The sequence below is a fragment of the Melospiza melodia genome, chromosome 3, assembly GCF_035770615.1.
Source record: "Melospiza melodia melodia isolate bMelMel2 chromosome 3, bMelMel2.pri, whole genome shotgun sequence".
NCBI lineage: Eukaryota > Metazoa > Chordata > Aves > Passeriformes > Passerellidae > Melospiza > Melospiza melodia.
This window is the reverse complement of record NC_086196.1, coordinates 45,592,623-45,607,741: the sequence shown is the minus strand read 5'-3', so window position 1 is coordinate 45,607,741 and position 15,119 is coordinate 45,592,623. Positions and strand designations below refer to the sequence as shown.

General features: G+C 37.7%; 1 protein-coding gene across 1 annotated transcript in view; it reads left to right on the top strand.

The window, feature by feature from the left end:
- CHRM3 (cholinergic receptor muscarinic 3) overlaps positions 1-15,119 on the top strand; it is a 273,783-nt gene that overhangs the window by 21,416 nt on the left and 237,248 nt on the right. The gene's annotated exons all lie outside the window — the stretch shown is intronic.

The following is a 15,119-nucleotide window of genomic DNA, read 5'->3' as shown; positions in this document are numbered from 1 at the left end:
CCTTTGAGGGGAGGTATCTTATGTGTATGGACTGGAAGGCAGCAGAAGCAGCACAGCTTTAGTGTTCTGTTGGTGCTTGCTGGGGAGGGTAGAACAGCTTTTGCTCCTTCCTTGGTTATATGTTATTTCTGTTGACTCCTAATATAAAATGAGTGAGTAGTCCCAGAAGCAAAGAATGGAAGTTGGGAATGTGCTCATCACTTTATTGCACTAACTACATTACCAATAAAGCATATGCTAAATGGATTAAGGATGCCATCTCAAAAGTGTCTCTTCAAAAAGATGCCTCTGCGTCTTCAGAGCCTGAAATAATTTTTGTTAATGATCTAGAAACAAGGATGAAATCATTCACAATTATGCTGTCTACACATTTTATCAAAGCAGTAAACAGCTATAATGGTGAAATCAAAGGAGTTTCACAGTTGAAGCAGCCAGTTTTTAAAACTGAGGAAATCAGACCCAAGTCATAAGGCTAAATCACAGTCTAAAACACTTGGACTTTGAAAGGGTCCTTGTCCCCTAGGTGGTGCTGTAGAAAAAAAAAGATTGTGATATTTGTAATATTTCTATATTCATGATCTGTGTATACATACACATCTATATATATGTATATGTCTGTATAAGAATATGCATCTGTATATATAGAAATATATGTACACCTATGTGTTTGTATATATATATGTAAAAAAAACAGTTGAGATCTGTGAATGAGGAGGAAAACATTGAGAAAAGCAAATGTTCGAGAACTTCGGATAAATGTCTCTAGAAAAAAAAAAAACAAACAAAAAACAAAGCAAAACAAAACAAAAAAACAAACAAGCTACAAACTAGAAACAAACAACAAAGCAGAAGTTCCCAGCTAAGTTTCCTAACAACATCAAAAATTGGAAGTTAACACAGTAATGGCACAGAGGAATTCTGAAAACAAAAGCCAGGGATTAAAGCATTTTCCTGTCTAATGCTGTGATTGCATGTAGGATGACTGAGAGCAAGGTCCAGATTTTAACCTCAGAAGAGACAAATTACCAGAATTGGTGGAAGTTCTCCAGAGCCCAGCAGTCCTTCATCACACCTTTGTGCTGTGCTGACAAGCCTTCTCTGGCAAGCTAGCATTAGCAGACCTAAATACAGCATATTAAATGACTGAAGTGAGATTTGCAACATAAAGGAGATAAGAAAAATAAAATCTTTGTTTTTAGGTATATCTTCTGTCCTTAAATTTAGTTAAATGCTCTTGTACCTCAAAGGACTGTTCTTGATGTTTTACAGTTAAATTGACTACTGGCTGCTGTTGTACAGTAGAAGGGGTAATGGTTTTAAGAAGTTAGATTCAGACTAGATTTAAGGAGGGGTTTTCTTACAGTGAGGATGGTGAAATACTGGAATACAGATTACCTGGAGAGGTGGTAAGATGGCACATCCCTGGAGATACTTTAAGGTCAGGTCAGATGGGCTCTGAGCAGGTTGGTGTTCAATGTAGTTGAAAATGTACCTGTTCATAGCAGAGAGCTGGAATATATGACATTTAAAGCCCAATATATGACCCTTCCAATTCAAATTATTTGATGATTAATTTGTCTATGCAGGAATTGTATGATTGCCTTGCTTATGAGGTGGTTTTGGTTAAAAAATAACTTAGTTTCATTGCATCAGTTAGCATCACTATTGGACGTGTTCTCTTAGTGCCTGCAGTGTCTCTGTCTGACCACAGAGCACTTGCTTTCTGGTTGCATCCTCATGACAGAGGATTCAGTTAATCTTCTAGAGCAGGCGTTTTCGTTACCTCAAAATAAAATGGGAAGAAAAGAGACAGTCTTCCAGAAAACTTTGATTCCATTTGTCTGATTCTTTCTTTTGCCTTGGTTTTATACCTTGAAAATGATAAAAATTCCTCATCTTTGACCATATTTTTTTTTGTTAAGTTTTCAAAAAGGATAAAACTTGGAGTTTTTTGCCCTTGCATACTGTCTGTATTGAGGTGTTTCTAAAAAGTGATATTACAGGCATTTATTATTTTTAAGTCTTTGAGTACTGTTAAAGAGGACTGCTTAGTATTTCTTCTAATTCTTGTGGAGATAATGCTCTCAGAATGTACTTAGCGGTGTATTTTGGTTTTGTGTTGAAGCTCTAACTTCAGCTATTAGAACAGAAATCTGGAAAGCTCTATTTAAGGCAGGGAAATTATTTTTTAAATAAAAAGCAAAACTAATAAAATACATAATCCCAAAACTGTGTGTCTCCTTGCTTCTGCTTTAACAAATTGTATAGTTCCAATAGCTCTTCATAGCATTTAGTTTCTCATTTAATGGTAAAACAAAGGAAGACCTAATGAAGATCCTAGTCTTAACTTTTATTGTGATGGCTCAGAAGAATTGAAGATAATAGCACATTAGCCTCAGTGTGCTAGTTGTTTGGAGGAAACAATAAGGGAGTAATTCTTTGATCTTGTGCTAATAACCAGAAGATGTTTAAATTACAGTTTCCTTCCATGAAACAATGATTAATTGGAGTGTTAATAATTTCTATTCACTTAAAGAAGATTAAGTAAAAAAATTCCCCTGTGCTTAAAGACCAGAAAAATATTTTTAAAGTTTAATGAGAGTTAATTAAAAATGCTGATTTTTCAGTTGCTTCTGATATTACATCAGCAGTAAGCTACTTGCCTAAAGAATCTTTCACTAGGGTTAGTTATTAACCTAGTGGTAGTTGTTTTGGGTTTTTGTTGTTTTTCTTGGTTAAAACTTACCAAACCACTACTGTTGCTTCTTATGACAACAACCCTAAAAGGGAGCAGCACAGTGGAGATAGACCTCTTTTGGTCTGTATCCACAAAAATGATGCTGTTTTTCCCCTGCTGCACCAAATGCTGCCAGGGACTCTTCATTCAACTCTAAAGAGGAGGGGAATGGCCACTTCCTTACAATTTGCCTGATGAAAGAGATGGAGTTCTTGAAGAAAAAAGCCTGTTTACTTTCATCTGTTCTCATTTAGTATCTCTGAATAGATGGGTGGCCCTTGACCAATCAAAAATGTCAAAAAGCAGCTACCTGTCAGCTTCTTCTCCATTTTATAATTCAAGTAATTTAAAAGAAATGTAAGGAATACAAAATTAATTCAGGTAATGTTAATTCAGCAGCTGTTTTGGATATGTTAATATACTAAGAATCCTGTTAAAATAAAGGAAAGAATATTCAGGCTGTTAACTTCCAGCACTGATCATGCAATAGTACTATTGGTACTCTTCTTTTTAGAGTCTTACCTTGCTGAGGAATGACAAAGGGAATGTAAGGCCTTTGTGCAAGTGTGCACCTTATGGCTTGCTCAATCATTATGCTATTAATCACTAAGCTATTAATCTCTGGGGGAGTTTTGTTTCTAGTCCAGGAGACAGTGTTATGTATTTATTGAAAGCAGCATTCCATAGGATTTTCAAGTTTATCACTCATTTTTTTTCTCTTCTACCTCACATGCACTGCATTTCCTGAGGTCATTACACATGTGAACAAAGAAGGTTTTTTTGCATTATTTTCTGTTCAACGGTTAAATCATTACCTGCTGATCCCTTTCTTACGTCTTTTATGTGCTTTTTATCTTGATGTTTGACTTTCTACTGTCGGTACCATAAATTTCAGTTCTTTTTGTATGGTAAAATGCTGAGTAAATCATTGTATTAGCAGGGATTGTTGTAGTAGTTAAAGGTAAAACATCAAAATCTCAGAATTGTCTCTCAAGGATGCTTTGTTGTTGCAAGGAAAAACAGCTCTCAAACTAAAAGTTTTCAATTGACTTCTGTGAAGGTGCTTTGAACAGCAGGCTACTCCAGCCTCCCAAACATTTGTTTCTCCAATGAAATTCTAAGTCAAGTAGAGATATCTGGACTCTATGTCGGTAAGTCTTCCAAGTATTTGTGGCTTCAAAATCCTTAGGTATAGCTTTTATCAACCCTTTTTCCCCCTGCTTATTTTACACTTCTGCTTTTGGCTGTTGGTCATTTCTTTCTTATTTATTCTGTAGACAGTTTAAAAAAAATCAGAAAAAAAATAGGAAAAAAAAAATTTTTAGCCTGGTTGTTATGCTGCCACTTGTCTATGTTGACATACTGTCATTTAAAAAGGGGAAAAAAAGGGCAATTCACTTCTTCCTTCTTAGGATGAAAGCTTTTAGTAAATTGAAAGTGGGATGGGTTGGGAGCCAGGAGACTGGGTGCTCTTGTCACTCCTCTGAGAGCTGAGACTGTTTTGTTCTGGGCAGCTCACAGTCCCTGCTGACCAAAACCCCCGGTCTCATTTTTAATGTTGATGTAACAAGCATTTTGTATATATTTAACTGATGCTGTACTTAATCATTGAAGTGAGTGTTTGAAACAGGCATCAAATCTCAGCTGTTTAGCTTGCTTTGATCTCATAAAACATTGGGCGCGAATGTGCCAATTACATATTCGTTGGTATCTGCTGATATCTGACTTCCTTAGTAGGGCAGGGTTTTGCTTTGGAGATGAGTAACTCAGGAGCTGCAGTGTTGGGCCTGCCATTGTCCTGTGGCCATAGAGTGTCACAAGCAGTGGCACAGAGAAGTGTGGGCAGGAAGGTTGTCAAGGAAAACAATAAATCCCATGCTGGCACTTAGCTGTGAGCATCTTCAGGAGTCCGTGGCTCAGCTGTGTGTTCCATTCCTCTTTTAGCTTCTCCATGACCACTGGAGGCAGAGAGAGAGATCTAAAAGATATATTCTTATCTGCCTGATCCACTCCATGAACAGGATAGTGAGGAATGGATGTTTGTTGGGAAAACTGTAACAACGGAAGCAGTGCTCCTTACCCCTGTGCATGACACATTTTGTTATCAGAATTTTTTGAGCACATCTACCTCTTTGTGCTACTTACTATATTAAAGGTTTTATGGTAATAGTGAAAAAAATGGAGGATTCTGTTTATAAAAGAGATTAGTAATGAAGTTTAGTAAAATAAAAGTAGCTTTTTTAAATTTCATTTTTATTTCTTGATCCCTTTGTGCTTTCTGCCATATGCTGTTGTGTAAAGAGAACTAGAATTAGTGAAAAGAAAGATGTGCTGGAAGTTTCGTGTTTTGTTAAGAAAGTAATTGTTTGCTAGTGTGCAATTAGAAAAAAAATCAGCTGTCGGTTTATTACAGAATTATGAGCAACATAGCACTCAAAATATATATGCTGTTAGCTTCATATAAAAGCTCAAAGACCTGTTTAATTTTATTAGCTGACAAAAAATAAGACTGCAAAGCATTTAGTGATACCTGTACTTATTTCCATCTGAGAACCATTCTGTAAAAAAAAAAAAGAAAATACAAGTTTCCATTTTGTGGGAAAAATACTTTAAGAAAATTTCAGATTTTTTGACAGCAATAATAAATTCTCATATAACGGCATTATTTAACTTCCAATGAAAAACTTGCATAGCATCTAACCTAAAGAAACAAACTGAAGAAAGCAAATGAAAAAAATTTCAGAGGAATCTCCAAAATGCACGCAGCAGTTTGCCTGGCAGGAGCAGTGTGAAGCATGGGGCAGAGCAGCCTGCTACTGGCATAAGCATTATTTTCACTTTGGACAGAGAGGCTGCATTTATAGAACGGTTGTGCTTCTCATAAAACTGAACAGAAAAGAACATAATGTACCTAAAAAAGAAACATAAGTACACATATCCTGGAAAATGATTTGTTTAATAAACTACTACATCCCCTAGTTGGAATAATTTCCTTGAGCATGATGGAACATTGGTGTTGCTTATATACTTGACACTGAAGCATGATTTTTTTGGTAGCTAAAGTTGACACAGCTGAACAAAAAAGTATTTTCATGTGAGTATTTTCATGAGGTACTCTAGTAGCTAAAATGAAATCCGTATCCTTGAAGGCTGAAAGCCATTTAAGTGTAATTCTGGAGAGCACATCAGGAGCCTCCTCTGTTTTTTAGTGACATTTGATTGTGCAAGTAGATGTTTTTATGTAAAAGTAAATTTAAAATCAAACAAAGCAAAAATGACACAAGGACATTGCACCACAGAGAAAAATAAACCAGTAAATATACCATGACTTAAGACTACATCAGTTAAACCTTCATAGCTACAAATGGTATGCACAAATGGTGAAAAAAAAGGCCAGAAGCCTTAGATGGGATGAAAGGGCAGCCAAGCAGAAAAAGTATAAAATAACTTCAGTTTTAGTGGGAAGCTAAATGTGAATGCTGTAGCAGGGGTGTTAAAGCATTCAGGAGGAGGTCCACATCAGGTCACTGTTTGGATTTGGGTTTTTTTTTGGCCTGATATTTTCTAGAGCTGGTCCCTACCATGCTGCTGTGGTGAGGCTGTTTGGAGTCTGGGTCATCAGCAGCATGCACAGAGCCTTTCCCTCCTTCTTTGGTTTGTGCTCTTGTGTGTGTTGGTTTGACAGCAGGAGCATTGCAGGTTCCTTCCAGGGGCTCCATCATGGCATTTATCTCTGGCAGCACCTAGGAAAAGTGCAGCCTGACACTTGTGTTTGTAAGTCACCAAGCTGCCACCAATGCAATTTCTGTGACAAGCTATGTTCCTGTAAACTCTGTGGTGAAGGCTGAGGTACAGCTCCAATGGTGTGAATGGCAGAAGTGCCAGCTATGTGAAACTGAGAATGGTTCTTCTCTTACAGGAGAGCTGGAAGCTTTGCCATTTTGCCAGACTTTCACCAATAATGTTAAGTTGATTAAAATATCCAAATATTTTTTCTTAGGACCTAAACATCCATTGTTTTCCTGCTGATGATAAATCAGAATTTTTAATATTGATCTTATTTTAGCCTTTTTAAAGGAAAGGCAAATAATTTTTTTAACCCTAGTTTGTGCGTGGTAACTACTGGAGCTTCTGTAAAGCTTCCTAGCTTTTTGATGTATGTGCGTGTTCTCCTGTCCAAATAAAATGACAAAATCAAGAATTGGCTTAAAAGAAAGACTCCAGAGTGTATCAACAACTGCTGGGTTTTTTGTTTAACACATGACTTTTATTTAATATTGATTTTAAAACTTCTTTGAAGCATATAGATTAATTCATTACTACTGGTGATCTCCTTAAACCTTTCAGGCCAGTCATACTTCCTGGCTAGAGTGAGGAACTTTATTTTCCTCTTGGTCTTTTGATCTGATTGAACCGATGACAGAATAACAGTGTTAATTAAACAGACAATTTTGTGTTTATAAAGTAGGTTTTTCTAGACTTTTTTTTAGGACCCAAACATTGACTTAAATACTTAGCCTTGAGAGGTTACTGTAGTTCATCTGAGCTGCATTTTGACCTCATTTGCAAGGAACTGAAGTTGTGGATATGGTTGATGATTGCTGGTCACCTGACGTGCAGCATCTGCGTAAGTCACGAGAAGGTAAATTTATGTCAGAGGTCTTTTCAATCACTATCCAAACACATCTTACTGCAAATATTTTTTTTTTCAACTGTGTCACACAGTATATCTACCCTGGAGAGCATGTTGATTCCCCTGAATCACTGATCTTGAATAATTAGAAAATAAAGCCTTGTATACTTGATTCAAATAGTTGCAATGACTTCTGTCTGTAAAGAAACTCTTATTTAAGATGAAAATTTTTACTCTTTAAAATTGATTTTTGTATAGCTTAAAATGCTTCTTTTTAGAATAAATATAATCTTAAACTATGCACAGATGGGTGTATGCAGGTGATTCCACAAATTGGATTCATATCTAATTCATATTTTCAGTGAAAAAGGATTTGAATGCTGATGTGTTTATGGCATGCAGGCAGTAGATAGCTTCTTGCAAATGGGTAGATCTTTGTGTTATAAGTAATGTTTGCAGGTTTTGTATTCTTCAAATTGTGAAGCTAAAATTAAAACCAAAAAAAACAAACCAAAAACCTTTACATTCTACACCATAATGGAAACCATTGAAATTTTGAGAGGAAGACTTCCATGGTCAGGATAGGCAAGCATTTGGTGAAACTCTGAAAAGCTTGCCTATGGGAGAAGGGGACACTTTGGTACCCATCCTTTCCTGAGGGACCCTGATGGATAATCAAGCAATTCCTCTGGTCAGGGAGCTATTGCTTAAGGGGCAGTGCATATGGGATCACCTTACCAACTCTCTTCTCCCACAGCCCCTCCTTCTTTTGTTAATTAAAGGAAACTTGAAAATGCTTGTAAGGTAGGGGAGGGCTCAGTTTGGTGGATAGTTTGAATATCTGTGAGGACTTAAGTCTGTTGTTGCTTTATAATTGTTGGACCACTAAGGCCAGTATGGAATCAGAGGTTGGGCATTTAAGGATGTTTGTGAACACCTGATTCCCATAGGGGCTTAGCAGGACATTTGAAGGCTTCTGCTTTCTACATAGATACCTGAACTTCTAACCTACCTCAAAGCACAGAGGATAAAAATCTTTCCTAAATGACAGGAAAAAAAGGATTGTTTTAATCATTTTACTTAAACCATGTATCCCCTGTAGATGAACTCTAATGCAAACCAATATATTATGACATTTAAAGTGTGCTTCAGGGTGCAATAATCATGCTTCTTTCAGTAAAAAGATATTATGGATTGAGGAAGTCTGAGGTAATAACTGTATAAAGTTGCTAAGGACTTCTTAGGCCTGCAGTATCCGTCCTTCTTAACCCCCACTTCCATTTGTAACTATAGATAAAATGACCTGAGGGGAAACAAGAATTCAGCAAAACTTACTATTGTAGTTGTTTTTCATACATAATTAATGAAAACAAAAATTAAACCTCTACAAAGGCACAAAACCCCCTTCCAATATTTAACAATAGTTCAGATTATGTAGTCTTTTAAGGAAGTAAAATAACCTGAGGAATAGGACTTAATTCACCATGATGTTTGCTTTATGGATCTGTGTATTAAATTTAATAAATAATTGCTTGAATATATAAAAAAAATAATTCCTATTAAGAATAGTTTTAATCAAATATAAGGATACAGACTCACTTTACAAGAGTCATGGGAATGTATGGTAGCATGTATTTGAAAATTTTGTGGTTAACACTGCAACTATGGATTGAGTTTTTCATATATGATATATTCAGATCACAAAGAACTTTATTAAAATGTCAGTTTTGAAAAGAAAAGTGTATTTAAGCACAGTTAAATTTTTTTGACATAAAATTTCCAAAGTATGTAGTGCATATCAGCAGTTTTAAAATAAAGTTACTGAAAAATAAACGCCATTTTATGGAACACTTTATTATTAAAAAAAAAATTATTTTGTTATTAGTATTCCAAATGAACCCACACACATGCTTCAAAAACTAAAAGAAGCAATCTTTAATATTAAATGTCAGCACAATGGATATGAATTGTGTGCAGCATTTTGATTTCCATAAAGCAGCATTCTGTGGTGGATAATTGTTTAGTTGTAGTTTTTTCCAACTTACTCTAGTATACAGTAGCTATTTTTATTAGTAGCTATGCACTTTTTATTTGTGTACATTTTATGTAGTGTGGTATATTTCTATTTCATCTTACAAATTTTATAAAGATTAAGCTTTATAGAGACCTTTTCTGGAGGTCTTATCCCCATTACACAGGAAGGTAAGCAAATAGAGAGGAAGGTTAATTGAATTGCACTGCTGCAGTATGTGAGTATTGGAGCTGGAACTACAATTTGGGAATGATCATTCCCAAGTCAGTACCTTAATCTAATATAGCACAGGAGTCTTTCCTCTTGTGTTGTAAACATGGAAAAAAAGAAGGGCAGAAAACGCAAAGCTAATAACAAAATCTTCACATTAATCTCAAAAGTATGGTTTTGCATCCTACTAAGACTGTGTTTTCCTGTTATTCCTGTTTCCAGTAACAGCCTTCTTTCCTTCATGCTGTAGCAGGCAAGATAAGGGGGACCAACTGTGGCCAATAGGAACCTTGCTGTTCATTTTGGGGACCAGAGTTTTAGTTGATTTTACATCATGGTTATATTTTATTATGTATTTGAATAAGTGACAAGGCACACATTTTTAAGGGACTTTGAAAGCTCAGCCTGGCAATGAAGACCACTTTAAAACCATCTGTGTAATGAATTGCCTTGTATTTAGGGCAATGGCTCTGTGGTACTGACTGTTTAAACAAAGTATGTACGGTCACTTTGGTGATAAAAGTAAATCCTTGACACTCTGAAAAGCTGTATAAGTGATCTGTCACAGGCATGAATGGTTGCCTTCTAGCAAACTAGTCTCTAAGTATTTGTTACAGCTTTAACTCCTGTTTGGTGTTCCTGTTTCACTTAAACAAAAATTGACAGTTGAGATTCTGGTCACAAAATGTATTGCATTGATTCTCTGATTTTGGAAGAATTATTTAGTTGCAGCCCTTACTTTTTACTTGTGTTTCTGTGAATCACTTGGTTAGGCAATCTTGTTGGACTTACAGTGAAAATTGAGGTAGGCAGTGCTGAAATGGTGCTCATTTAATGCCAAACCCCTGGCAAGGAGAAAAGGGGAGCACAGCAGGGAGGGTGGCTTTGATCCTTCCCAGAAAGGGAAGGATCATCATGGGACCTCTGTAATAGCAGCAACAGCCACAGGTGCGGTGCTCTCTTTCACAGACCCTGTTTAAAGCAGCCTTTGGGCTTCCAGGGAGGGAAGGAACAGCTTGTTAGTGGTTGGAAAAGGGATGTGCTCGATACTCTGCTTTCTCCCTGTGTTCTTGGAGTGTTGATGAGAAGCAAGGCTATGGATGTATTGCAGCCTTTGCAGAAGTCATAACTTTGTATTTCTATGTTTCAGCTTTCTATTATCCTAAATATTTCACACAAATATGTTTTTGGGAAATTTAAGACTTTTTTTGTGGTAGTGAAGTGGCGAAAGTTTCTCTTAGTTCTGGAGGGTTTTTTAACAAGAAGCATTTTTTCTATCAGAGTAAATGTCCAACTCATATCCTACTTTTTTGTGACATTTTAGGTTAGTGTACCTTGATTTAAAACTGCATGTCAAAAAATGATTTACCACAGCACCTGTAAAATGTTCTGAGGACCTTGGCAAATAGCTGATAGTTTAGGTTCATGTCCAGACACTCGGTCATTTCCCCAGAATAGATTTCTGATAAATGGATGAAAACAACTGGCAGGTAAACATGAGTAAAAAGAAGGAAAGAAAAAAAAGGAAAAAAAAATCCACCTCACAAATAATTGTCTTTTTTATTCTTGAAAAGTGTCTTTTTAGTAGTTTTTTTTTCTTAAATGTGTTGCTAGAACTCCTGTTGTGGAGAAACTTGCTTACTTGGGACTGTAATTTTAATCAAAATTTATGTGCTTCTCTTTTCTTGTTGAAACTTTTGGAAAGCGGACAAAAGTAGTACAGCTCTGTTATTTCTCTAAAAACTCAGTCCAAAGGGATTTGTATGGGTATGAGAAAGTAGGATAACTTGTTCTCCATGAGACGTATCCACGGTTCCTTGATTTGCCTCCTGAGGAAAACATCTTTTTATACAAACATGGTGACTGTATACTAGGGAATGTTTTTGGACACTGACAAGCTCAGGAGCTAATTTATTCTATGTCATCGTGTTGGTCTGTATCTGTAATTAGCCTTTAGTCACAGTGTCTTTTGCAAGTTTCACTATTTTTGTAAAGATTGAAATACTATACCTAAATGAATTTTTTTCTAGTTTTCATGACTGTGTGCTAACAATAACAGTGGAATGTTCATTTTTAAGGATACAGAAATACAAATGTGTATTGAGGTACTATGAAACACACCATGAAGTAATAAATTTAAAAATCTATTTATTGAAATGCTCCAGATTATTCCTAATGGGTGCTGTAGTGCTGTGTTTAGTGGGCTGTGGTAGAGCTGGGCCACCACATGAGACCAAAGCCATGAGGGACTGGAAACTCCTGCTCTGTGTAATGGTCACTTGTGTGGCTTTTGAGAAGCTTAAAGTGAAGGATTGCTATGACCATTCCTTACTATCCTGTGATATGAGTGGTGTTTGCCTGCACTGAAGGATGTGGGAGAGGCAGCCTGGCTGTTCCATACAAATCCTTTCTGGAGTAAAAGCAAGCCCTAGCATTGATTGACCTGGGCACTGCAAGCTGAAGTTGTACCACAGCACCTGATTTTCATTTACCTCTCTGTAGCAGCTGGTGAACTTCTCTGGTTCAAAGTTGCCCAGAAGAATTTAGAGTTTTATGTAATTCTTTTTACTCTTAAGCTCAATAGGACCTAGCCATTTTTCCATAACTCTAAGGCTCACATTCATGATTAAGGTAAACTTTTCCTTTGTCATCGTTTTCTCCCACACCGATTCCACTCGCCAGTGTTAATGCCTTCAGAGTGAGGGAGAGAGCTGCACTGAGAAATGTAGGGATCATTTGTGTCCTGAACTGTTTCCCTAAGAAAAAACAAAGTAATCTGTCCTGTACACAGTGTACAACAGAAGAGACAGGATACAGTTGGTGGTACAACTATCTTTGTTGGTCAGCACTTTCCATAGATACACTATAAAATTAGGGGAAGTGTATTTGTTTCCTGTTTATGAGAAAGAGGTCACTATTTTTGTCTGATCATTGACTGAAATTTTGCAGTTATGTGAAGAAATACTTTGTGGGGGAAAAAAATATTAAAGGAGAACTCCAAAACAAACCTGTCTGACTTTAAGGAACAGGCTGCATGCAGTAGCCAGGCATGTACAAACCATAAGTTCCTCCTACAGAAAAAGTTATATGCTGTTTTCAAGGTTGGCATCTTTTTTTGAGAATAAAACATAAACAAGATAATTGACTCTGTTATGCTATTTGTGAAATAATATTTGGAAGAAATGCTGCTGTTCAGGTAAAATATGGATGGGGAAAAGATATAAATGTTGGTGGGGGAAGATTTCATTCCCTTCTGAAAGCCCCCAGCAGGAGAAGGCTGGGGCACTGATCTTGCTTGCCACCTAGCTGTGTGTCTGGTCCTTGGGCTCAGCCCTGCTTGCAGACTGCTGCAGGATGTCTGGGCAGCAGGGAGAGTCTGGGGCAAGGTGAAACTCTGGAGACAGATGGTCCATCTCTCCTTTTGCCCACCTCTATTGCAAACATGATCTTTACTAGCCAAACATTGCCATGGCTTTGATTAGTTGCCTGTGTCTCCTATAACCAAAGGGTGTTGGAGTTACTTTCCACTGTTTGGACAACCTACTTTTTCCCCATCCACCCCAGGCTCCTATCAGTGGTGTCATAATCTCCTGGAACTGCCTCAAGGCACATCCGGAGCAGAGTGAATCCAACCTGCTGAGGGGGAAAGGCCTTGTAAAAGTTTGGCCAGCGGGAAGGGTGAGAGGCAGGGAAACACCAACTCATGAGCCTCTGCCTGGCACTGTGTTGGTTGTTCTTGGTCTCAAGGTATAGAAATTCAGAAATAGTACCTAGAGTTGAAGGGTTTGGGTATTTTATTCACTCCAGGGCCTGTTGGATTGTAGCAGTCACTCTGGTTCCTGAAAACCTCCCTTGTAGCTGAGCCAGTCTGCGAAGGCTCCTTTGTTGGGAGTTGCTGGGCGGTGTGTCTGTATGCACAGAACAGGGCTGTGTTCAGCACCAATCTCACCCAAGGGGTGTTTGCCAAGCAGGCTGGGCAGGGCAGGTGGTTGGTGGCTCCTCTCCAGCAGCAGATGGCAGGGCAGCCTCCTGACACCTCCAGTTCCAGCCCTGCCCCACCGGCTCAGCCTTCCCGGCCCCCAGGCAGGGCATGTGCACCAGCTGTCTCTCCTGCTGGGATGGCTTGAAAGCCCAGCAAAGTGCTGTTTGCTTCTTTGCTGATGTCTTGGTGCTCTGAGCAGGGCCTGGCCCAGATGTTCTTTTCTCTGAGGTGTGCAGGAGGAAGCCCAGCAGGGCAGGAGAAAATCCTCTGAGCTGTAAGAGCTTCCAGGAGAAGTGGGAAAGAAACAAACTCAATAGTTTTGAAGTATCTTTTTGCTGGATACTATTCACTCCTGCCATTGCTCTGTGTCTACAAGTCATTGTCAAGAGGCAGCTCTTCCTCCCTGCAGGAGCACAGGTTATGGGGCTTCTCTTCTACAGGCAGCAGAGCCAACCCAAAATGCTCTCTGCAGCTCTGTTGTTTGAGAGCTGGAGTCTCGGGGGTTCGGATAATAAATCCCAAGAAGAATCCTATGTACCTGAATGGAAAACAGCTGGATAGCTTTTTTTTCTTTCCCCTTCTCACATTATAATCCCATTGGCCATGTGCTTTTTCTTGCTCTCTCTCTTTTTCCTCATTTTTTTGTGGAAATTAAAGCAGTGTTACTTAAAAAAATTCTTAGCCGAATATTTGCAGAGCCTGTGCAGGTACACAGTCCTCCCCTGTGAGATGAAGAATAAGCAACAGTGTGTCCTTATGCCTTGTACTCTGGGCCTTTCTTTTTCCTCATTCTCTTCTTTATCAATTTAATCTGTGCTGTAAAGTGTTTCCTAAGAGTTGTGATAATATACCTCTTGTTTAGAGGGAAGGAAGAAATACTTTTTCCTTCAGTTGTGCATTGAAAACCTATGCACAAGTATCTGCTAGTTTTGGAGGCCTAGACACCAAAATGCAATATTTCAGGGTGCCAAGGGAGTTGGTGATTATAATAATTATGATTATAATAATTATTGTATCAGCTGCTCCAATATCCTGCATTCTTGGAGCCCATTTAGCATCAGGTTGTACTATCAATTCTCTTGCAGTTCTTATCCAAGAATTTAGCTAGTTTTCTTTTCTTTCTTTTTTTTTTTTTTTTAAGTTATCACAAATTGAGCTGCTGTAGGCTGGTAGGTTTCTTCAGTGACTCTTCCATTTTTCCACTTCTAGAAATGAGGACCTAAAGCAGAAAATTATAAACATCCACAATTTTTGGAGTTCAAATGCCTGGGTACCTTGGTACTTCTAGTGCTGGTACCCTACATTGTCTTTAAATAAAGGTAAATAAGTTTACCTGCTATTCAGTGCTGTAGTTGTCTGTATACTTACCAACATAAGCTAAGTATTCAGGTGTTCTTTTTCTAACCTGTAGAATACAACAGTGTCAGAATCAAGCTTAACTGTAGAATACAGATAATATCTGAACATACCTTGAGCATTATTGTTTTCTCGGTTTGGGATATAAACAAAACTATTTTTCTGTTAC